Source organism: Triturus cristatus, chromosome 1_2 (genome assembly GCF_964204655.1).
Source record: "Triturus cristatus chromosome 1_2, aTriCri1.1, whole genome shotgun sequence".
NCBI lineage: Eukaryota > Metazoa > Chordata > Amphibia > Caudata > Salamandridae > Triturus > Triturus cristatus.
In genome coordinates this window covers 43,503,229-43,525,924 of record NC_140580.1, presented here as the reverse complement: position 1 = coordinate 43,525,924, position 22,696 = coordinate 43,503,229, and the positions used below count along the sequence as shown (strand labels likewise).

The 22,696-nt window shown below is 44.7% G+C and overlaps 1 protein-coding gene across 5 annotated transcripts in view; it reads left to right on the top strand.

Moving 5' to 3' along the window:
* The window catches only part of ZNF219 (zinc finger protein 219), a 294,632-nt gene that overhangs the window by 160,183 nt on the left and 111,753 nt on the right, over window positions 1-22,696 (top strand). Inside the window, exon 1 of one of the 5 annotated variants that reach the window (XM_085600702.1) lies at window positions 4,397-4,554. The exons of 2 other annotated variants lie outside the window; for them this stretch is intronic. The gene's annotated coding sequence lies outside the window, so the exon portion shown is untranslated. Of the gene's footprint in view, window positions 1-4,396; window positions 4,555-4,938; window positions 5,081-5,110; window positions 5,133-22,696 lie in introns of those variants that run through there. 2 more of the 5 variants (XM_085600713.1, XM_085600730.1) reach the window with 2 other exon arrangements.

Genomic DNA, 22,696 nt, shown 5'->3' with positions numbered 1-22,696 from the left:
CTGGATCGCTCTGTGCATTCTATTAATCTTAAATTGCAAGAGTGGCGCGCGCTCCGTCTTTGCTACTATAACCCCACACGTAATTTCAAAATGGGAAGCAACTGCCTCAACAGATAGAACAAAATGCCCTAAATGCAATCTTTTTGCTGCAGATGTCTTGCATATGTTCGCGCTTTGCCCTTGTCTACAAAAAGTTTGGGAAGGGGTGATGAAGTTTATGGTGTTAAGTCTAGGCTTCAGGCTACTATTATTTGATAAAGAGAGAATGATTGGTGTTAAATATGATCTTGAAGGGGGCATTCAGAAATGAATAACTATGCTGGTATCCGCCTGACTTTGCATTGCTAGGGCATGGGTCTCAGGGAGTGGCCTTAAAGATACGGAATGGTGTACCCTTATCTATCAGAGATCTGAATCGGCGCTCACTCTGGGCAAGCAAGGGGCCCCTCCTCAATGCTAAAGTTTGATAAGATTTGGAAAAAGTTTTGGTGGGATTTCATCAATGTTGATCATGAGAAATTATATATTGAAATGTATTATGAATCCAAAAAAATTGTGTTTCATATGTGCATAATCCCTTTAACATAATCTTAGCCAATTAATTAATTATTAATGAATTAATCAACTAACTATAATAATTTCTACTTGGATTATTTCTTTTTTGGTGTTCACCGTGTCTCCTTGGTGACAGGATGCGGTGTAATGGAGAGGTAGAGTAATGTGCGCATGTGTGTTATATGCAAGGGTCATGAATGGCACCGGATGGTGTGATCGATACGACAGGGCCTGCTTCTCGCATTAGATTAGCATGGAGGAATGTGGGAAAGGCTATTGAGCAGGATTCCCTATGTGCAGCATAGCAACAGTATAGTTTTTGGTGTTGATGAGTTCGTAATGGCAAATTCTCTCCGGTAGAACAAGTGGATTCGATATTACGTATATGGAAATGTCACTTTGGGAAAGTGGGCATTTCATTTCTCAGGGCTTTGTGTACCTGTCGGCCTGTCTCCAGTCTACATCTGGATGCTGGGGGGGACAGCTACATCAATGTATTCCTGATATAAGGCCATAACTAGGGGCTCAAGGGAAACTGCAGACCTCTGACTCTGAAGGGCCTCTCTGGGACAGTTATGTGGGGGTGGAATTGGCACCGGCATTCCTAGGGGCTGGGTTCTGACCCCACTAAAGATAGTGATCTTACCTCCGGGGGGGTAGTCTGACAGACAGAATAGAATTTATGGACGGCCTGTGCATTTCAAAGGTGGCCTTTGAACTGATTGCATCTTCAAAAGCCATTGTGGGTGTAACTACTGGGGCTCTGGCCTCACAATTTAGAGATGATTTTGAATTTGGAGCGATACTATGCTGGTTCAACGCTGGGACATCAACATGAGGTTGCATTAGGGCAGGAGGGACTGCAACTGGATTATCTGTTGACTTTTGGTGGCCTGGACCTTGTCATGCTCCAGGAAGGAGACTATCACTTGGTGGATTTTGCCTGGACGTTGCTGGACTGCAGCTTTTGCCAGCTGTCGTGGCCCAGGTCCCTAAGTACTCTCCAAGGGCAGTTTGGCTGGCCTCCTGTCCACGAGATCCCAGGGACACAAAGGTTCTCCTCATTTCCTCAAGATTGTAAGGACAGTGCAGGGATATGGTGGAAACGGATGGAAGTGATCATCGGGTGGGACAAGGACTGTCCTGACGTACATCGCCATCACACTGCAGAGGAGTGTTCTCGTAAAGATCAGCAGCCCACTTGAGGTGCCAGGATGTGAAGAGTGCGGGGCAGCTTGCAGAGTCTGAGGGACCCGTTCTTGCAACCAGGGGACCTATGCTAGCTTGCGCTCCGGAGCATGTGATCCCTGTGGGGGGCGGGGGTGAGCTGGGAGCTGAGACTGTCTTCGACCTCCACATCGAGAGAACAACAGTGCCTGACATCGCTGCCTCTGTCACTGGCTCTCTCTCCCTGGTATCACGCCACTAGGTACTTTTTTGTGGAGAACATCATGATGGGGCTGGAGGGGTTCCATTGTGCCTTGTGGGCACCTACTGCTGCGTGTCAGGAGCTATGGCAGCTCACACCTCTGCCGGAGGGGAAACATTTCTCCATACTTGGTAGCGCACCAGCTTCCTGGTCCATGGGGATAGCACTCCTCCAGGTGCCGTCGGGCGCCTGAAGGTCTAATCCGGATGAATGAAACTTAGTAACTATTTCTTTCTGTTTAGATGGTTCCGTCAATCTAATTAACGTGGCTGGTGTAGTTGAGTAACTATAGGGCTGGATCACGAGGCGTAGTCCAAGGCCTGTGATTTCTTGACTATTGCAAACGTGGGGGTATTCGATATTGGGAATGTTGTGTTTGTTGATTACCTCTAATAGGGCATATAGGGTTATGCCATTCTGCTGCTAATGGGAAAGGTTAACAGTTGCGTATAACTGTGAAATATATATTCAATGTGCATGTTGTTTTGATTTCAATGTATATATTGTGTTGATTTCGATGTGTGTGTATAATACAAAGACCAGTGTTCTATACATATGGTGTGAGTCTTTTTGTAGTGTACGCAGTGTGTTGTGAGGGTGGTGGTGTGCCAGTACTTTACACATTGACCCTGAGGATAGGCCTGACTGCTGTGTGCCAAACTACACCAGGGTGAGCACAGTTTATCGGACACGTGTATCATACTCATCTTATCTAGGACGGGGATTCCGACTGGCTTCCATGCGTTCCAGCCAGCCAGAAACCGCCGATTCTAAAAGTATTTCTATGTATTGAAACCCTATGGAGGTCACATTTATCTTAGTTTGTGCTATATTTAAAGTTTCTGGTAAAGTCAGAAGAATTTTTTTTTTTTTTTGCTGGCGAAACGGCACCTTTCTCCCTTATGGGAAGGTGGCGAGGGCCTGCCACGTAGTGCTAGCACTTACTTTTATTTAACGAAGGGACATCCCTAAAGTGCGGGCGGGGAGGTTTCTCTGTGAATGGAAAAAAAATACATGGCCATGGCTCTTTAGACGATTTCTCCCAGCGCATGGAGTTCATTGACTATTTTGAAGGAGTCTTGTACCACCATGTTGTGTAGGGGTGCCGTTGGTATACATGAAGTACAGAGGCCTGCCCTTAGTACTGCCGGGTTTCGGACGCCATGTCCACCAGAGGTTGTGCAGCAATGAAGAGTTTCCTCTCTCCCAAAGTTTAAATGAGATGGTGGGGGCGGGTTGACTGACAGGGGCAACCACCTTTTTTTGATAGGCAGATGCATCGTTACCACCCACTTCTAAATCATTTCCTATATTTTCACATTGCCCCTATCAGCCATAATGGTTTTTACTCAAAGCCTGCTGGACGCGCTGATAGCTGTCATCACCTAGCAGGTCTGGATTGAGAAGGGGGGCTGGCGTGTTGTCTGCTTATGCTGCTTTAAGTAGACGACTAAAACTCTTTGGACCTAGAGCATACCGGAAAGTCTAAGTACGACGCTTAGGAAGTTAAGCATTATAGACAGGCTGAAATAAGATGTAACTATATTTTTCTATCACACTATAATTTTATTTTGACAACTCCCCATCTATTACTATATCTCTCATTACCATCATTTGTTCAGTGTAACACTGTATTTTTGTATCACTCTGTTTCTGCTCTATTACTCTGACTAGTTGTCTTTCGCTCTAAGCATTATTTATAGTTTCATTATATATATATATATATACCTACAAATCTAACTCTGTTGGGTCTGTCTCTGCGCTTATCTATCACTTTATGATTTTCTCACTCCGCCTGCCCACCTGCCAGTGTTACATCCTTCCCCTCTATCCGTATAACCCTGTGCACGAGCGTTAATAATTATGCATCTATCAGAATACAGAAGAGAACGACTCCATTTTAAACAATTTCTGCCCTGACAATCAAACCCTGTCTTTCATGAACCGTACCACGAATAAAGCAGATCAATGTGGGAAGAATCCCAAATACCACTGAGTGTACCCAGACTACACCCCCCCCCCCCCTCTCTCTTAATGTGAAGGCAGGGCACTTACAGGGGTTTGTGGTGTTTGCCCCCTCCCACCTTTCTGTCTCATCCTGTTAAATAAACTGCTCTCTTTTTAATGTTGGCTGTTTACCCCTTTTTAATAAATAATAATAAAAAATAATGAAAACGATGCTATCATTCTAAATAAAAAAGGACTCAAACCTAAAGTCAAAATAAAATATCCAGTCCCGTCGGTAAAAGGAAGGGGAATGAGAACGAAAAAAATGAAAGAAACCCACAGTTTTTGAAAGAAAAAAAAGGGCCCAGTCCCTCCCAGCATTCCTGGCTCTGAGCTGCTCTTTCAATAAAAGCCCCCAGTGAGATCTGATGAAAAGGCCTGAAAAATGCAAATGTGCTGCTGCTGAATGCAGGGAGCACAATGAGAGCAGGAGCTGCTCCCTCCCTCTTTTTTTTTTAAATTGTGTTTAATTCAAGCAAAAAAAAAAAAAAGCAGCAGCAGAAGCTCCGCTCCTTGTCCCTGAGCAGAGCTGGGAGCAGAGCAGCCTTCATCTGGGCCCGAGCGTGAGTACTGCCCTCCTCCTCCTCGCTGCGCCTTTATATGGGTGGTGGGCAGTGAATAAAACGGGGATACAGGAAGAGCATGTTTGTGTATATTTGTATATATATATTTGTGTGCCTGTTAAGTTTTTGGGAGCAGGTGCAGGGCGAGCGGGGCCGGGTTTTTGGTCTGGAAGGGGAAAGAGAACTTTTTTCTGCGTTTCCTGGTGTGTTTGCCGGGGGGGTGTACCCTCGTTGTGGAGTGGGGGGCTGGCCGGGGGAAGGCTTCGGCTTCCTTCCCAGAGAGAGGAGCACAAGGGCTTTTGTAGTGAATGGAGTCAGTCACGGCTGGGAGTAGGGGAGGGGATGTGGGGGGAGGGGGCAGAAGGAGGGAGAAGGGATCCATTTGCAGACAGCAGGTCAGTGGGAGCCGCAGGAAACAAGCAACAAACAAATGGGGGAAAATAAGAGACAGATTTATGGGAAAAGGAGGAAACGGTGTTGCAGGAAACGAGAAGGTGCAGGAAGTGACCTGTGGATGGGGGTGGGGGTAAGTTGCTCAGACCTCGGGACGGACGGGGGGAGGGTGCGCCGCCATGAGGGTAGGTTCCGGGGTCGGGGGGGGGGGGAACCAGGTGGGGGCGGGTGGGTCGCCGCCGAGAAGGAGGTGTGGGGACCCTCTCGCTCGTATATTTTTAATCTGCGAGGGTGGTGGTGCCCTTGCTCGGTCTGAGGTGCCAGAGGGCGGGAGTGCTCGGGGACGTTTGGTTTCTGCTGTTTAGCTTCCTTTGATTGTGTTTTCAGATTGGGTTGTTGTTAGGGTAATGGAGGACCGGGCTGAAGGGGACTGTGCCGTTGGTCGATCCACCAGAAACGGAGTGCATCGTGGGCCCCAAGCGGCTCAGTTTCCCGGGGGATTGGCGCGCGTGCCCTGCAGCAGCGGACCGATGGCCCTCTTTTAGGGGTGTCCTAACTATCTGGGTCTCCGTAGAGGACTCTTGAGCAGCAGAGTGAAGCCGGGGATTCTTGTGTTTTTTCAGATTGTCAGAGCTCTTGAAAAGTAGGGTGTCTGTATTGGGGTGACCCGTATTCAGATGGGAAGGGTTGTACACCTAGGCTTCACCTAATGTGTGATCTGGATAAGTGTTGGGCAGTTTACGTTTGGGGGTCGGAGGAGGTGCCTGGACGCGAGGGATCTCATACAAGTATGTGTGTATGGGGGGGCGTTCTGTACAGAGGGGTTACCTATCGGCTGGTGGGGTGCCCTCTATAGCTGGGTCCTGCATCGCTGCTTGTCTTAGATGAGGGTTTCTGTGCAGCTATAAGTCTGTTTGTGTGTGGTCCTTTTTGGGGGGTCACACACAGGGTGTAGGGGGAGAGTATTTTTTTTTATAGGTGGATTCAACATAGCTGCGCCATCTGATTTTGTTTTTTTTGGGGGGGGGGTTCTCTCAACAGCCAAGGTACCTATGTTTGAGGGGCAGTCCTGCACAAATGGGCTTTGGAGGAGTTCGGGGTTTCAAGTCCTATACGGAGGGCAGATACACGGCTAAGGGGGGGTCTGCAGCACGTCTGTGTGAACCAGGTAGAACCGCGAATCCTCTTGAAACCCTGCACAACTGCGTTTCTGATTTCTTTGGGAGCGTGGGGGTCCAGCAGCGTTGGTTTATTGAGGATGGGGGTGGTCTGGAGCGATGTATGTGTTGTGCGGGGGTGCTCTGGAGGTGTACTGGTTCATGTGTAGACGGGTGGTGATACTCAAAGCTGCCTCAGTCTGACACCTGCTCCTCACCCCCTCTTAATTTCCTGTAAATCTTGATTTATTTTTCATTTACCTCTCTGTATGGAGCCGCCCATGGCCTATTAGAGACCGGCGCCCCCTTCAGCTGCAGGGTTTTATTTATTGATGTTTTTGTTTGTGTTATTGCAGAACTATATCAATTAAACGGGATTGATATTTAGGCCAATTAATTTATAGTACATTAACGTACATGAGGCGAATTTGAACTACTTAGATTTTAAGTACATACGTTGGATGTTATAGAATAAACCATGTACGTTGTAAGTATATCCATGTTTTTGAGGTTCAGTTTGTCCATAGTATACCGACCTACGTAACAGTCGGTTGGTTTACACTATATCCATGTGGTGAGTTGCATAGTGTGTACAGTGTGTTGTGAACGTGTAGGCTGCAAACATGGTATTGGAAATATAATTGCGAAAATCTCAACCTTGCATGAATTGGGTCCATACAAAGAATCGACCTGTATTTAATTCCTAGATATAACCAAACTCCTTTCCAACTTATATTGGAATTATTAAAGATCCTATTCTTGCTATAGTCGGAACATATTTGTGACGAGTACGTGAATATTGTTTGGTAGTGCAGGTCAAAATATTGTGTGTAGGTATTTAGGTAATCTGTTTAGCAGTCTGTTTTTGCCAAGGAGGTTTTTACAGTGCATGTTTTCACATGTAAAAGACGGTTAGTAGGCATCTAGTACAGTTAACTGCACTCTCCATACTGCATCCTGCGTTTTCCTTGCTGCTTCTTTCTAGCGCTATTCTACTTCTTACCTCCTCTCCAATATTATCTCTTTTACACTTTTGCTGCCTGTACTCATTCCTATGTTTTGAGTTGAGGGGTGAAATTAAAAACATTAATCTTCATTCTGTCAATCAATTGTTGTTTTTGAGTTGATTTTGTACCAGTCGTCCAGGCCCTATAGATTTTTTTTTAATATTGTGAAGTCGGTCTTCACACTTACATGTAGAGTGCCACTGACCCCTTCAGGTTGACTACTTTTGTTTGAGGGTATAAATATATTAGTTGATAGGTTATCCATGTCCACGGATGAAGGTTTGTATAGAATGTGCGTGGGCGAGCTTCAATCACCAGGAGGTGCTTGTATATACACACCTACATCTAGTGAGCTGGTTTTTTGTACCCTCATTCGTGCTTCCTGCAGCGGCTAGTGCATGGCATACATGGGCTTTGACATGAACGTGACCTGTGTGCAGTATATGGAAATACATAAAGCTGAGCTGATGCATATGTGTGCACTATGCTTCAGCTCACTGCACATATATACTATAACATTTTTGCTGTCTACATCAGTGCACTGTTGAGCATTTCAGGTGACAAAATATCAATCATTCAGTATTTATAAAGTGCTGCTAATCGCCCATGCGGGTATCCAGACGCTAGGTTGCTGTGATCAGTTTAAAAGCCAGGTCTTGAGTCTCTTCCTGAATTCCCCCACCGAGGGTGATATCCGGAGGGGGAGGCTGTACCTGGACTTGACGGGGAGGTATAGGAAGGAACACCCTTTGCTGTGGCTTCAGAGGATGCGCAGTGTCTAGGCGAGGGATGCGGAGCGAAGGTCTCTGGATGGTTGGTGGAAGTTCAGGCGATGGTTGATGTCTGCTGGTACTAGGTCGTCGAGGGCTTTGTAGGTGCGTGTTAATATCTTGAATTGGCATCTTTTCCGGACGGGAAGCCAGTGGAGGTTCCTAAGGTGTGGGGTGATGTTGGTCCGCTTGGGCACGTTGAGGATGAGTCTTGCCGCTGAGTTCTATATCGTCTGGAGTCTCTTCATTAGTTCGGTGGTGGTTCTTGCGTACAGTGGGTTTCCGTAGTCCAGCTGGCTGGTGATTAGTGCTTGAGTGGCAGTTTTACTCGTGCCGATGGGGTGCCATTTGAAGATTCTTCGTAGCATGCGGAGAGTGTGGAAGCGAACAGAATATACTGCATTGATCTGTCGTTTCATGGTGAGTTTGCTGTCAAGGATGATGACAAGGTTGCAGGTGTGGTCTGTCAATGTGGGAGTGGGTCTGAGTTCGGCGGGCCACCAGGTGTTGTTTCTGGGGGAGGTGTTGTTGCCAAAGATCAGCACTTCAGTCTTGTCATTGTTGAGCTTCAGACAGTTGGCCTTCATCCAGTCGGCGACATTCTTCATGCAGTTGTAGAAATTGGTCTTCATGGTGGTGAGGTCTGCTAAGAGCCAGAGGACGGTGTAGGATATGATTTTGAGATAGTAGGTTCTGATGAGGTTAGCTAGAGGTCTTGTGTAGGTGTTGAAGAGGAGGGGTACTTCATGGACATGAGGTGAACTTTTGTATAGTAGTCTCTTGTAGACCAGGTGAACTGATTACGTTATATCTATGACTTTGACATAGCGCATAGTAAGTTGTGTACACAACCTCTTTGTATATATCCACGTAGGTGTGGCCAGTTCTTGTATTTATACATGCGATGAACCGATGTACAACATAGGAGTGCATTTTCTAATCTGGTGAATGATAGATACCTTTAAATTAGTGATTTCTCTGCTGCATATCACTGTACGTAGAATTAACTAATTTACAATATTGTTCAGTAGATAGAGCCTAGATTTGTATATTACCCTGCTGGTGTTTTGTATTGAGACTAGTGTGTAGAATGTACATATTTGAGCAAGTCTATATAGGGGCTTAGGTTTGGACTTGTTTGGGGGGTATGATCAAGAAGCCCCTCCCCCCCCCCCACCCCACCCCCCTCCCTGGGCCTGTAAGGTCTAATTCAGGTCTGCTATGGCTGTTTGATTTTCTTGTTGTCCTGACTTTATATGTAGTGGTTGGCTTACCAAAAAGGTAGCTAATCTACATCCATAGAAGTACTTGTTAAATGGATACAACATTTCTTCTTTTTGGAATGTACAAATATTGTCAGTAGTAGGCTTGGAAAGCTGCACCAGTCTTGGGTTTCCAGGCATACTACTGGCAATTGAATACTGAAACGTGATGGGGGGGGGGGGGGGGGGGGGGAATGCTTGCAAATAGTCTATCTACTGACAATCACTCAAGCCGGCATTCCGAACCATTGTTTTTCACCCACCATGCCTCACAAAATAGATGGCCTGATTTAGAGGTTGACAGATGGGGTAAAGGCAGACAGAGTGGCGAAGGACTTTACGTCTCGTTTCTTATCATTACTCCACCTGCCAAATTTAGAAATGTCCACCGGCTCTGTTGAAATCTCTATATATTGACAGGAGCTGCCATCATAGCAGTTCCTGTCAATGTAGCTAAAGTTTGACGGAAAGCTGTATCAAACATGACAGCCAACCGTCAAACTTTTCCACAGTTTTTTTAATTTTCAAAAACAAACTCGCATTGCATGGATTTATTTTTGAGAAGGAAAAAAAAAACCTTATGTTCTCTCACGGTGTGGGGGGTCTTTATTTTTATTTTTAACTGTCCCTAAATCTAGATCGGCGACGGACGGTGGGAAAAGAAAGTAATCCGACCGCCCATTCTGAATAGGGCAGACGGTCGGATGGCTTACCTCCAACAGCCCCTTCTCTGTTGGGTCATTGGAGGAAGTTTTACACCATCTGAATACATTTTACTCTATCAGCGAAAGCTTGCAGCACACCGACTCAAAATCGGGTGGACAGACTTTGGGTTTTGTGGACAGGGTATTGGGTTGCCGTTCCAATGGAGTACTTGTCCGCCAAACTGTCAGCCGCAGAGGGCCATCTAATGCAACCCAGTGCTGACCCTTCTACTTATGGCAACAGTCCATCCTGAACCTGTCATCGCGTCCATTCACCCTGCAGCCACTTTTTTGGGGGGATGGAGGGGGGGGGGGGATTTGAGATTCACGCTCAGCAAATCTCCCTGACTAAGCTACGTCCCTTAGTGTGTGTGTGTATGTATATATACACACACACAATACACTCTGGCTTAGTCAGCAAAATCTGTGGAGCGGATCTCAAATCTCCACTATATTTATAATGAGGTGGCTTATATCATGTCTTCACTAAAACAAGACAAATATCCAAAATACATTAAGCTATCGCACAAAAGGTCCATACTGGAAACTGTCCTAAATTGTCTGTAAAACAGATCTTCTTATATATGTGTGTATACAGTGTGAGATTACTTGGCATTCTGCTGTGACGTGAGCTAGTTTATACTAAACGCCTCTACTTATGGGTGATTTGTTTTAACATATATCCATATAGTTGAAATACTTGATGAGCTAGTATTTAGGGTGTCCTAGCATATCAAGTTAGCTGGTGTATAGATTATATGCATGTTGGTAGCCTATGTATGGAATACCCATACACGTAAGTGAGATGGTGTGTACATCCATGTACACCAGGCAATCATGTGATGTGAGCGGTTGTATTCATCCATGAAGTTAGTGTCGTGAATTAGTTGAAAAAGGTGTCTACTATGAGATGAGCTGGTGTTTAGTATATGCACATTATCCATGAGAACCAGTGTATAGTAGACCAATGTACATGAATGCTTCATGTAGTTTAACTCTGGACATAACGGGACCTATTTATTTCTCTGTTCAAGGGCAAGTTGTGTAACAGACATAGGCATGAAAAGAGCAGATGTATAGTATATCTAGGTGTATGGGTGTGACCTCGTGTGCAACAACCATAGACGAGGTTATCTGGTGTATAAAACACCCACCTATGTCTTATGAGCCTCTGCTTTGTGCCTAGAAAGTACATAAGGATCAAACTTGTATGCCATATCTGAGGACGTGAGGTGTATTGTATTCATGCATTATGAGATCCTTTGACCTTAGTGCATCCATGATAAGTCTTTGTATATTAAATTTTTGTACAGTGATGAGTTCTGTAAGATGGAACACAATACGTAACTATGTTTTCTAACTGTGGACACACTTGAAACTATTGCATAGTGTATCCAGGTGCATGAGGTACCCTTAAATAGAGCTTATTCAGGCAAATAAGGTGAGCTAATGTAAAGGAGATCCATGTGCACGCTTTCAGTGTATTTATAGTCTATAACAAGGATGAGTATGTGTGTTGTATAGAAATGTAGGCCTGTAAAATAATCCTTCTCTCCCGTTTTCTGTGGGCCAGATTCAAAATTATTTGCTTGCCCTTCAAGTTCCTTTGTGTCTTGGCTCCTCTCTACCTTCGGGAGAAAGTAATTGGTGACACCCCTAACTTACATTTGAGATCTGTGATCCTCCAGCTTCCTATATGTTCTTCCATCCAGGTCCGCCATCCTATGTTCTTGGTCACAACCTTTGGAAACAGTGTCTCTTAAAAATAAGTTCTTTTAGGAAGCTGTACTAGATCCTCTTCAGTCAACTCTTGAGCAATGGAATCTAGTTTCCCTCCTGTGTACATGAGTCAACTACTCACTGTATACATTTCTATAGCTGATGCTCACTACCAACTGCAACAGGCAGAATTCCACACACTACCAATTTCATCAGAGATTTCTTTATTCCAACATATCAACACCTTAAAACATGTCAGTAATTTAGAGAAAAAGGCGCCAGCGGGACTAAAACCAACACACAAGCATTGGCAAAGCCAGTAGGTCTCTGCAATCCAAGTGCTATTGGTGTTGCCAATGTTAATGCTTTTTAGCCATTTTTAATATCGGTGGCCTTTACTAAATGTAAGCTCAGCTTCTAAAGTTTGGAATGAGTTCCACTGAGCAGCAACTGCACCATTTTTCTGATTGCAGAGTAACTGCCAGTAGACAGGATATCATTTTTCATTAGATCAACAAAAGCTCACCAAGACTACAACTCCCAGAATGCATTTATTTATATGTTGTAGCTTAGGACTGAAAAATAATGCTTGGCATCCATGGTGTGCTTTTTTTTTGATGTGAAGTGTGCAAGTGTATCGCCAGGAATTGATATGACATAAGAGAATGCTTATAAAACTGCCATGAAGAAGTAGTAGTAGTGCGAGTGTCTGAGCTGTGCGACGAGTCGTGCAAGGTGCACCAGAAAAAGCAGCTTCTGTTGAAAGAAGACTGCTACTGGCAAGATGTTCTTCCAGAAACACAGAGCAACGGAAAAGTAAGGTGAGAATTGGGGTGAAGAATGAAGGGGAGGGTGTCGCCAAAAGGCACCCAGGTAGAGGCGCTCAAATCTTAAGTTGTTCTTAGTAGGTCATTCAGTTGTATACTTCTGATCGGCATTCTGGCTCTTGTGGGTGCCACTACAAATACCAGATTGCAATGCACAATCACAACCGTATGAGCTGCAGTGATGTGACGTAGGGCACATTGCGATCATTGGAAGACCCAGGCACAACGGAAAGAGGCGCAGGGCTAGCTTACCCCGATTGCAGGCTCCTGGTGGTGGGATCCGTGTGCTCGCTGTGCAGAAGAAGAGCCATTAACTGGAAGAGGAAACACACAGCTTCTCACACCCTTACAAGCACTGCCCAGCTGATGCCATCTCAATTTGGTGGGATAATGCAACATCTACCCTGAAAACGCGGCAATCCAGGGGCAAGGGAGTGTCCGGCTGTCAGTCCAGGTCTGTATTGCAACCGTTTATGCTGTGGCAACTAGGAAGTGAGGTATATAGAACACACACAGGTTGTGACCATGATGTCACCACAGCTAATATTGTTAAGGGTGTCTGAGAGAGGAGGGGCCGGGGGCTTCTAAGTTCTTTATTTCTGCCCAGAAGACCCTCGATCTGTCCCTGTCTTGTGATGAGTCAGCCAGACATTAAAGAGTAGTGGCCCGAGTCAGCCCGTCCATCCATGGCATGCAACAGTTGACTGCATGACTAACACTGGAAACTGCAAGGCAGAAATAGGAGCTATTCATCTGAGATTTTAGCTGGTTAGATACTATTATTTCATTTGTTTGTCAAAAGCTCTGTGTAAATATAGCAAGTGGGACGTGCTGAAACATCCAGATTGCTACCAATGCGATGGGAGAGTATGTTGCTCAAGGGCCAGAGTTGCCGACTTTGAAACTGGGTTTAAATCTCAGCGTGGACCCAACATCCTGTGATTGTACGCAAATCACTTATTCTCCCCATGCCCACAGATAAAACACCATTAAGTAACAAACTGTAAGTATACATACATACACACCTATATATCACACATTAAGAGTGAAACTGGCAGACGTTCTCTCAAACGAACCTGTGCAACATGTCCCGTAGTATGGCAAGTCTGACTTAGTGTGAGTGTAACACAAGATGCCAAAAACTGTGTGTGTAAATACGGGGAAAGATGAAAAAAATGGACTGCTGTCAGTCTGGCATAAGAGCGTCAACATTACGTTGGCATGTTGGAACGGTTTAAGTGCTCATAAAAGGAAAAAGTAAGCAGCTGTGAAAAGCACGAGCACTATCTAGAGTGCTGTTAAATCAAATAAAAAAAATTGTCCTGCTGTTAAACCAAATAATAAAAATTGTCCCAAAACCTTTCTTAAAATGGTTGCTGTTAATGAATAAGTAGTACTTGGTCTCTGCTCTCGGGGAGCGCTAAAGACTGAAATAGTCATGATGTATTTATTCTATGGACAAATAGGACGAAGTATTAATGGAGCGAGGTGGCAGCCAGCAAATGGCAAGGCTATGGGTGGACTGAAGCCCACAAAGTACATACAACAGGTCTCTTTCCGAGAGATCACATATGCGCCTTCTAGAGCAGAGACCTAAAAACCTCAGCAGATGGGGAGAAAATAGCTTGCATACTGTTCTGTCCTTAAGCCTGTGCGATGCCCATATATATGTGGCAGTTGATTGTCCGCACGCCATCAGCACCTCTACTTCCTAGGCCACCATAGTCTGCAGACCGTGAATTACCCCTGAACCGGTTTGACCACATTGTTGCACAAAACGTGGACCTTCCGTACCTAATGTTGCTCTGCTATATTACATGGACACCATCAACTGGGGCAAACGATTCCTCCTTGGTATTCTTGTCACTTTTCCTCACCATATTCTCTGCATTTAAACAAATTCGACAATCTACCTACTTCTTTGTCTGCAGGGCACAGGTAAGCACTTGTCTCCCTCCTCATTAATTCTAAGGAACATATTTTGTCGTAGAATGGTAAGTCTTCCATAAGACTACACTGTCATCTGACCGCCTCTGCCAATGGTGTGCCACCAGCTAGTAACCACAAAACATACATCATCTGATCCACTAGTCCATTTGGCTAGGTATGATATAAGACTGCTTTGGGCTTGTTGGTGCAACATTGAATCAGAAACTTTCACTACTAGTTATATGAACTGTATCTAGTTATATGATGTGACCTACTCTTCTGAACTTGCGCATTCTCGAACAAATGCACCCATGAAAAATTATTTCGAAATTGGCTTTTTTCACTCTTTGCCAAACCTACAGTTTGCCCTCTTGGTATAGTAGTCCTCAATTAGCAGAGCATACTACATTTGACAGAATAAAACCTAGTATGAGCTTAGAGAATTTATAGCCACTTTTTTGCAGTCTTTCTGGTAATTACACTATATGCAGAGGACAGTTTCTCAACTCGAAGGGCGTGTCCCTGGAAGAGCTCTCAGGGACACGAGAAGTCTGCACTGACACCTTTCTTAGTCATGGTTATTGTCAATATAATCTTTTTCTTGATCAGCTTTTTTTTTTGTTTAAAAAAAAAAAATGATTATTGGTTTAATGGTAGGGGTACCAAAATTTAAGTGTAAGCTAATCAAATGTAAAAAAAAAATCTTGAGGCACTGTGTGTGTGTGTGTGTGTGTGTGTGTGTTACAAAAAGAGTAAAGATATAGAGAAGGGCCAAGAGTATGAGCACAGAACGCAGGCAATGTTGTGTGACGGAGCCGACCGGGGTGGTTTATTTGGCGGGACATTGATCCTTGGAGTCGTAGCCTACCTGGCACGCCCACCACTCGGTCCACGAGCTCATGAGGTTACTTATCTCCTTTTAGCAAGTTAATAGGATTATGTAAGACCTATTAAGGCATTACGACTTCTTGGAGGCTATTCACTTCCTTTTTTCATTTCATTTTCTCACAATTTTTGTTATAAACACAACACAGTTAGTGGCAGGAAGGGATCCTTAAGGTCCTGACGAAGAAGCATGGGGAAGCTTCGAAACATGTCGACACCACTAGGAGGCATAGCTCATTGAGGCATACACCCTCCTCACCCCACTTTTTAGTAATACCAGCTCGAACGGCAGAATAAATTTTCCGAGACCTGAGAGCCAGGTATTTTTTAATTCACTCCTTATTCACTCCTGACCCTTCCTCTCACACCCCCGCATCACACATAGCTGTCTCACTAACAACAGTGCTCCCGCGCAAACGTAGGTCGTAGCACGCCCTGTCCCGTAGAGGGACAGGAAGACCCCTATGATGAAGCATGACACCAAGGGCCCTTTTGGTGTGTGAGGGGTATTTAAACAACTAATGTGTATTCTCCACGACCGTGGGATACATATTGAGTAATCGGGAGATCTCTTATACTTGTGGGTGGATCCCTTTGTTTATGTATAATTGACTGGGAGGAAGTATCCACCTCCACCACTCGCTGAGTGGTACCTCTCCACTCCTTTCCTTGTTATCCTTTCTTTTTCAATGTTGTGTATGCTACTAACTGAAATGCACTGGTCAAAGTGCGCATGTCACTGCCATAATGGCGTTCGGACTACTACGTTTTCAATATAGTTCTAGTGCATAATCCCTTGCATCCTTGTGATGTCACTGCATTATTTCAATCGCCTCTCGGGGGCAGTGATCAAGCATAAGACAAAGGTGAAAAAAGCCATCTGGTCTTTCTCGTCAGCCTCAGGAACACATCCTTCATTGCGTTACATTCATGCGAATTCATAATATGTATGTCTTACTCTGTTGGACCAATGGCAGGCACTACTCGTTCTCTTATTAAACTGTTATGAACATAATGGCCCTCATATAGTGTTTAGTTTGTGCGAGGATATATCAATCACCAAAATATCCCCAGTTGAAAACACACTCGAAAAGCAAGATGAATTCCACTGATTCTTTATTTAAAAGAAACCGCCCTTTTCATTCAAATGCATTTCATTGCCATACGCGTTTCAGAGCAGCAGCTCCTTGGTCACAGGCTTCATGATACTGCGCAGGATAGGTGGAAAGGCACTCTCCTCTACATGTCCTTTGTTTAATTAACCCTCAGTAGAACTATAAGCAATTTAAAGATGACCAGTCAACCCGGATAAGATCTTTCCACTGTGCAGTACCACGTGTTGCCACATTTTTGAGCTACAAACTTTTTGTTGTTGAGATTGGTAGATTATACGGCAGATGATGAGTTATGTGGCAACTGTGGAAAATCTATAATTATGAAGAAAAAAAAGCTGCAGCCACAGAATTGTATAATTTTAGTGGCACTGCATATACTGCTTGCAGCTAACCCGACTCCTGTGAACTGTGACTATACACCCAAGTGAGTTGTGTCAGTTAATGTTTGTTGCTCTGTGACGTGCGCCCCATCATGTGGTGACGTAGCACTACTGCAGACTTTTACCCCTCAATTTGCTTCCATCACAGGATCATCTTATAGATTACTTTGGCAATGACACACCACCAGCTGCACAGTAAACAAACCATGCCACAATTTACCCTCCTCCCCCTCGCCAAGATTGCCGCAAAAAGTACACCTTATAACCGAGAAATATGAGGCAGATGAAGTCCCCGCTCTGTTCAAAAGGGTCTCTGTCTGAGCGATACCAAATATGTATCAGAAATGTACCATTTGAGCTCCACTTTAAATGTGCTTCATTGGTTTTCTCCTTATTACCTCATATATCCGCAAACAGCATTTACATTAAAGAATGTTTTCTTTTAAGAATTGAAAACCCGAAATTTGGCCAATTATGTTCCCCATCTCGACCATTATGTACCACAAATATATTTTTCTTTGCATTGTCGTTAGATCGTGGGTCCATTTATTGCTCTGAACAGAATTGCTTAATTTAGGAAGGATTTAATCCAACTCTAGTCGTAATTTTTTAGCGAGCTTACACACATGAAATATACTTTTATATTGTTTGAAACATCTTTAAGTACGACAGGAGAATGGTGCAATAAGAAAGTGACTGCCAGTGTAATGTATTTTGCACAAAAGAGTCACAATTTTGTGAAATGGCATATTGCAAAATGTGTTAATTTATTAATTACATAACTTTTCCTCCCAAAATTGAAATTTTACCTATTTCTATTCTGAATTCATGAAGTCAACTTTTTCACTATTTGAGGACTTTAAAAGTTATCCGACATCTTGCTGTTTGGCACATATTCCACAGTTCCGCCGCCACCATCGCACCCGAACTAGGACTGACCATCAACTCCTCCATCAGGTCCGGCATCTTCCAGACGACTGGAAGCGGGCAGAGGATAAACTCCTCCTCAAGAAGCACACGGCCGACCATACCGGCCTGAAAAACTACCGGCCCATCTCTCTCCTCCTTTTCGCGGCCAAAGTCACAGAGACTCGTGAACGCCCAGCTGACCACCTTCATCGGAGAGAACTCCACCCTAGACTCCTCCTAGTCCGGATTCCGCAGCAACCACAGCACCGAGACAGCCCCCTCGCCACCACGGACTACATCCGCATGCTACTCGACCAGGGACACACTGCGGCCCTCATCCTTCTAGACCTCTCCGCAGCATTCGACCCGTCTCTCAACACACCCTTGGAGCCAGACTTCACGACTCAGGGATACAAGGAGCCGCCCTCGACTGGATCCAATCCTTTCTCTCCGGCAGAACGCAGAGGATCAAACTCCCTCCCTCCCTCTCCGAACCGACCGACATCAACTGCGGAGTACCCCAAGGATCATCACTCAGCCCCACGCTCTTAAACATCTACATGGGCCCCCCCCCCTTGCCACCATCGTTGGACAGCAGGGACTCAGCATTGTATCCTACGCCGATGACACCCAGCTCATCCTCTCAGTCACGAAGAATCCCGAAGACACCAGACTCTGCTTCCAGGAAGGAATGAAGAATGTGGCAGCCTGGATGAAGGACAGCTGCTTGCAGCTCAACTCTGAGAAGACCAAGGTCCTCATCCTTGGGCCCCACACCTCTGTCTGGGATGACACCTGGTGGCCTTCAGCCCTCGGAAAGCCACCACCCCAACAGACCATGCACGTAACCTCTGCATCATCCTCGACTCCTCCCTCTCCATGAACCGCCAGATCAACGCCGTCTCCTCCACCAGCTTCAACTGCCTGTACATCCTCTGCAAGACCTTCAAGTGGATCCCCCCCCCCCCCCCCCCCCCGACTGCAAAAAGACCGTCGCCCACGCACTCATAACCAGCAGACTAGACTACGGCAACGCTCTATACGCTGGTATCAACAGAACTCTACTACACCGACTCTACACCATCCAGAACGCTGCTGCCAGACTCATTCTCGAGGCACCACGCCACGAACGCATGACCCAACACCTATGAGCACTCCACTGGCTCCCTGTCGAGAAGGTCCCCTTCAAACTCCTCACCCACGCCTACAAATCCCTCAACAACATCGGACCCAAATATCTCAACGAGAGAGTATCCTGCCAACCTCGCCCTGGCCGAGGTCTCTCGCATCTGCAGAAACTGAACAGGTGGGAGAGCTTTCTCCTACATCGCAGCCAAGACTTGGAATGAGCTCCCCGTGAACATCAGGCGCTCCCCGACCCTGCACACGTTCAGGAAGTACCTCAAGACCTGGCTTTTCGACTGATCCGGAGCTGCCCCCCTCCAGCACCTTGAGACCCTCACGGGTGAGTAGCGCGCTTTAAAAACCATTGATTGGTTGGTTGGCAAAAGACGTCGCTTTTCAGTATGTTATGATGATGGCACTTAATAGTTTAACTCCTAGCTTGACCTTGTTTTAACTTTCGTATTTTTTTTTGTACGTTATTAACGATGAAAAGAGCTTTCAGGAGTCGTACAGAGAGAGGGATTGCGCCTCCCCCTAAATGTTGGTTGCCATGAGTACTGCTTTTGATTGGACAAAAGTTGTCTGCTTCTCTTGAAAAGGAATGCTTGTATTTCAGTTTTACCTTAAGGATAGGTATGGAAAGCGAAACAGGACTGAGTTGGTTATAGTGACAAGCAGTAGAACAAGGCTCGAGCTGTGTTTTATGAAAGGTTAGGACTAAGGAAGTAGGCCTGGCTCATTTTTTGTTGACAAAAAAAAAAAAGTGAAAGCTACTAGGCCTTTAAGATCGGCTTGTCATTACACTGTATTAAGACACTATACAGTCTTTTTGTTACAGGGAATCTTACAATTTGCCACAGTATGGCAAGGGTTTTGATGTTTACCCCCAGTGATGATACATAAGGTTCGAAATATGCACTTTAAGAATCCTTTGTATTCTATTTTTAAAAAGGTTGTGTATTGTTTTGCCATTTATAATTTTGCACGTTTGCTATTTTTTTTACTACTGAGAGAGAAACGTTGGCCCCACCCAAACATGGAGCCCCCTACATACAGATTTTTACTGGGTAGAAGCTGCGTGCTTCCACTGAAAAGGAGTGCTTTTATTGCACTTATGGTCTTGTGGGAAATCTTATACTCAACACAGTAAGACTGGATTGGTAAGAAGTTGTTGATCTAGGCCATAGGTCTTATCTGTTTAATTGCAAAAGTTACTACAAAGGCAGAAAGCTTGACTTTATTAATGTAAAAAATCATCTGTAAGAGCCAATAGGCCATTAAGGGCGAATTGTCATTACATTGTGTTTAACTTTGTAGATTGGCATTTTGTTACGGGTATACTTTTGTGTTATCGTAGTAGGTAAGCTCCTTACCCCCAACCCAGTGACAAATTGTAGCGGCAGAATATTTGTACTTTGATAATCCTTGCTGGGGGGTTTAAGGAAAGGCTGTATGTTTTGCCAACTGTAATGTTGTATAAATGTATAATTTTACAACTGTATTCCAGGTATTGCCTTGTAGAGAAGCTTACGCAGAATACAGCTGGCCTGGGTTGGTTATGGTGACAAACCCATGATGCAGATGTTGGTCCCAAGTCGAGTGGTTCATTAGAAAAAAAAGTTATGTCGGGGGGCCATAGGTCTAATCTGTTATGTAAAATTACAGCAAAGGCAGTAGGCTTTGCTTTTGGATTGTTAATATAGTGTGTTAAAGCTTGTAGACTGATAATGCGTTTCATGGATTCTCACAGATTACAGTAGCAGGCAAGGTGTTTGGTGCAAGTTTCCCATTCCGACCAACCCTGCAGGAAAAAAATCAGTGCTTTGATAATCCCTGTTGACTCTCTTAAGAGTTGAATATCGTTTTGCCAACTGTAATGTTCACAAATGTGGAATTGTATGACTGTTCTCGGAGTTTGCCAGCATATGTGTGCAATACAGGAGGCCTCTGTTTGGTATGAGACTATCCAGTGATGAAGGCTATGGGCTTCATTGGAAACATTTGAGTTGCCTTAGGTCTGATCTGTTTATTTTGACCAGTTATAACAAAGGTAATAGGCCTGATTTCATGTATTGTGAAATGCATTTATTGAAGCCAGCAGGCTTTAAAGGGTGTATTGTCATTACGCTGTTCTGAAGACTGTCCATTGCTATTTTATTACATGGACTCTCACAGATTAATTTATCAAGCAAAGGTTTTTTTGTTGGCTACTCTATCTGATACACCATTTGAGGTAGAAGGTAAGACCTTCTTAAACGTCTGTCAGACCCTTGCATATAAAAAAACACAAGCACAAACTATACACCTGTACATTAATAGAGAATATTTAGGATAGCCTTCTTCTATCGGAGTGTGATTATTTTATTCTGCTTCTTCCGATTTTTGCATGATGCAAATTGGTAACCCATTTCTATGATCGACTATATTGTCCTGTGAGTAATGCCATTTGGCATGAGCATGTGCACCTCTGTATGAAAATATGTGCGTCATTGTCTGGGCTGCTAGTCCATTTTCTTCTCTTCTAGGTTCTTTGTCGTTTCTTTAGTTTTCCTTTTTGAGCATCCTGCTGCTCCTGAGACAGCCCTAGCAGGCTGCCTGCCTGCCCCTCATGTCATCTGCTGTGTGCTCAGTGGCAGCTCCTCCGCAAAGGTAGAGGAGCGTCGCCCAACTGATTTTCAGCAATGTAAGGAAAAGTAAAATGAAAATAACTTAGTTACGGGCTAGGCAGCTTTGCCTGACTGGGCAGGGCTGCTCTGTTGGCAGAGCAGGGGAGGAGAGGAGTGGTGTTCCCTCCCTGAGTGCGCATGAATGTTTGGCTGGCCCTCTCGGGCCGACCTAACATTCATGCACACATAGCTTTCTCCCCAACCAGGCTGCATTACAGCCTGAGTGGAGAACATGCTCTGGCTCCCTGTCCCCGTCTGAGCACCGAACCACGGCGGCAGACCAATCACAATGCTGCATTGCAGCGTTGTGATTGGCTCTGGGGGACCTCAGCATGGATGCTTGTGTTCTGGCCAGGAGAGACGCGGTGAGCGAGGAGGTAAGTATAATTTTATTTTTTATTTACCCCTTGTCCCCCGCCACCACCGATCCATGACCGTCACCACTGTGTGCGCCGCATCCTGTGCAGTCATCCTTTATAAACAGGTCACTCCTCCTGGAATGGTATTGTCTAGCATACAATTGTTTAACCGTTCCAAGATGACTAGCGTGTTTAGAAGCATTATGGATGGCCACCACGGCTCAGTACAACAGTGATGCACTATACGCAGGGCAATGTTTACTGTGTGGCTATCTAGTGGTGTGTATAGTGTATAATTGTTTTTACTGCTTCAAGATGACCAACACTTTGCTTTTAAATGTACATACAGTACCTTTGCAAGATGGGCAACCCTTACTAGGCTTATTTTTATTTTTGTGTGGCAAGCATATGCCTGCCAAGTTTGTGGTGGTGGCATGTTTTCTTATTTCTGCTTTTATTCTTTTAATTTGTCTTCCTAATGCTTGTGGGAATTTCTTTTATTGCGGACGGGTAAATGCAAGAATGAATCAAGAGGTGAATATATGTATTAGCGCATGATAAGTGATAAAGTGCTTGCCTGCTTTATTAATTACCTTTAAGTCCTCAATGACTGGAAATACCTGAAATTATAAGCCAGACCTATTGGCACTGCCAATGCTTGTATCTTGTCTTTTTACGGTTGTGTGGAGTCAGCAGATTTTTTTTTTTTGTTAAATTAAAAAAAATTATGATGTAATTTGTATGTAAACCAACCCGTTCTTCATGATCTTACAACATCACGTAAATGTCACAGGTCCCATGCATAAAGTTTTTCTAATTTAACTGTTAAATAGTATCTTCATGTACCCTTTACAAAGCATGTTCATGAGGAACAATTGATACCTACGAGTAGATTGATGCTTATAATCATGTTCATAGGGCGAGCTGGGTTCAGC